This window comes from Leptonychotes weddellii, unplaced genomic scaffold, assembly GCF_054177405.1.
Source record: "Leptonychotes weddellii isolate Sample4059 unplaced genomic scaffold, ASM5417740v2 HiC_scaffold_16233, whole genome shotgun sequence".
NCBI lineage: Eukaryota > Metazoa > Chordata > Mammalia > Carnivora > Phocidae > Leptonychotes > Leptonychotes weddellii.
Window position 1 is genome coordinate 1 of NW_027744807.1, and position 2,970 is coordinate 2,970.

General features: G+C 58.5%; 1 pseudogene; it reads left to right on the forward strand.

The window, feature by feature from the left end:
- The first annotated feature begins 5 nt into the window (after nucleotides 1-5).
- On the forward strand, nucleotides 6-1,959 carry LOC102726169 (transcription factor SPT20 homolog pseudogene; annotated as a pseudogene).
- Nucleotides 1,960-2,970: the final 1,011 nt, after the last annotated feature.

Below are 2,970 nucleotides of genomic sequence, written 5' to 3' on the forward strand. Positions count from 1 at the left end.
GGACCCAGGAGGACAAACTGCTGCTTGAGAGCCAACTGATCTTGGCTACTGCGGAACCCCTGTGTCTCGATCCTTCCGTATCAGTAGCCTGCACGGCAAACAGGCTGCTCTATAACAAGCAAAAGATGAACACTCGCCCGATGAAAAGGAGCTTCAAGAGGTATTCTGCACCCTCTCTGAGTCGGCAGCGGCAGCTGTCCGGTTGCCCACCTCCTCCTGAGCTCGGAGTATGGGCCTCTTGCCGAAAAGGCAGACAGAGCCAAGCCGGGCGGCGGTATGACCTCAAAATTTCTAAAGCGGGCAGTTGTGTAGATACGTGGAAACAGAGACCCTGTGACTTGGCCGTCCCTTCTGAAGTGGATGTGCAGAAATATGCCAGAGGGAAGAGGTCCGCCAGACAGGATGTCTCACCTCCAGGAGTCTGGCCAGCCCACGAGGTGAGAGACGGTGGTGCGTTTGGATGTGAGGCTGGCGACGAGCCTCAGACAACGGAGCTGACCTTCATGCAGCCGCCGCCGCTGCCGCCGAATAATCCACCTTTCTCTGGACCGAGAAGGCCCTGGAAGGCAGGCGGGTGGGAGGGACAGATGTCTCCTCTGCACCCCTCCACAGACGACCGTTCAGACAGTGTCCCGCCCGAGTCAAAGACTGCTGCTGTGGGGGTAGTCGTTCGGCCAGAGGCGGTGGTTCCGCAGAAGGCCAAGTGTCCAGTCCCCGCGTCCCACAGCTCCAGCGGCTCAGCCGGCCTCAGCGGGCTTCGTCCCGGGAAGGACCCAGAACAGCCTGAGATGGTGTCGGTTCGGTCTCCAGGCCAGGGCCAGGGCGTCAGACCGCCAGCTCTACGCATCAGACTTCCCTGGAGCTCAGGGGAGAGTTGGTCGGGGAACAGTTTTACTCCACGGGAGGCCAGCAGCTTTCTTAAATCTCCATCTCCGGCTCCTGCTTCTAAGCCAGCAAGTCTTTCCCGGCAGTCCTCCGTGGACGTGAATCGAGTTAGCCCGCTTCCTGCAGCGCCCCCGTCCTCCGCCAGCGCACCACAGAGGACCCCGGCGAGCCGGGCCTCGGCCAGCTCCCAGCAGTCCTCTGTGAATGTGCCTGGAGTTAGCCCGCTTCCCGCAGCCACCCTGTCCACCGCCAGCTCCCCGCTGGGAGCCCTGGCCACCCCGGTCACGGCCAAGTCCCCGAAAGCCTCTGTGAAGCAGGGCACTCGAGTTAGCAGGCTACCTGCGACCACCCCGTCCCCCGCCGGCCCATCACAAAGCAGCCCCCACGCCCGGGTCACGGCCAGCTCTGCGGGCCCCGGTTGCGGAGCGCAGGCTTTGGAGCGGGGCTCCGGCCCCGGGCAGGGCTGCACGGCTGGCGCCACGGCTCCTGCGGGGGACAAGCCCAGCAGCCTGCCCTCAGGAGCTCGGCCCCCCGGTGCGGTGCCCGCGGCAGCGCGGGGTCCTCCGGTCCGCGTTCAGTTTTTTTTTAAACACGCTTCCGGCCTCAGGCCAGTAACTCCACTGGAGCTTCCCCAAGATTCGCTCCTCTTGAACACCCTGCAGCAGCCAGGGCAGCGGCTCTATCAGTTGATTCCCCCAGAACAACTTCAGCAAGCCTCCACCTCTGGTCCTCCGCAGCCGGGGCCACAGGGTGCAAGTGCACGAGGTGCCGCCGGTCCGAAAACGGCCTCCTCTGCTCAGCCGGCCGTGGTCCTTAGCGGGGCTGGAGAGGGGAGTTTGCCGCAGCCCCAGGCGGCGCTGTTGGCTGCGCTTGGCTCTGCGGAGAGCCACGGAAGACCCCGGCAGATCTGCCCTCGCCCTGCGCACCCAGTGTTGCCGGCCCCTGCCTCGCAGCCGCCGGCCCCACCACAGGCACAGCCCTTGAGAACCTTGCAGGGCCCCGTGGCTGTCTCGACAGTGGCCGCGCAGACAGCTGGGCCGCCTCGGGGCCAGCAGGCCGCGAGCCAGTCCGGAGGTAAAAGGGACAGAGGCGCGCCTTCCCCTCCCAAATCCTGAGGCTCGCATTATTTGCTCTCTTTTTAAAAACACCAGAGCATGGGCCCAAACCAGCTCCCGAGTTTTGACCTCATTTTGGTTTTGGTTTCGTTGTTGTTGTTTTGTGTTGTTTTCCCATAACGTGTCAGTATTTTACGGTTAGATGTCCAAACTCTACGGAAGCACAACCTCCTGAGTGGTTTGTAGAAACCAGGCAGCGATGTGAGAAACTGGGATTGTTTTTGCTTGGAGTCATTGCTTTGTTGCTGTACTTGTAGCCAGAGCCATCTTTACGTTCATGTTCTAAAGTAGATCCAGCTCCAAACTGGGTTCCGTCTAAACCCCTAAAGCCTGTAATTTCCCGAAAACCGTAACACTACACCAGCAAAACAGTTAGCACGGGTATTACTTTAATAGGATGGTTGTAAAAATTTTGAGATGAGCTAAAAATCCTGACCTAAAATGAACCGCCTTCACCATTTTTGAAAGTGTGCGGTTCAGTGATGCTCAGTAGATTCACGTTGTTGCACAAGGGATCCCTGGAAGTGTTCTCCTCTTGCAAAAGTGAAACACTATCCCTCCCCGTTTTCCCCCAGCATTCTCTTTTCTGTTTCCCCGAGTTGGACTGCTTCAGATACTTTGTGTAAGTGGAATCCTGAGGCAGTGTTTGTCCAAGGGCGTAGCTTTTTACAAATGGCTTCCCTCTACATGGTCTGGACTGAAGTGACCTATTAAACACTCGAAACACCTTTTAGTCACGGCCATACCACCCTGAACGCGCCCGATCTTGTCGAAACACCTTTTAGAAGAGTGGACTTGGTGTGTGCTTAAAAGGTTTGTGCACACGTATTAAATGCGATTTTTACAAATTTGTTTTGAGAGGATCTGTGAAACCTGCCAAAAGATGATGTGCTTGCCAGGCTTCTATGGAGGATGTGGGAGACTTCGCAAATGGGCAGAGCGGCTCAAGGTCGCCCCTTCTTGGTGGCGG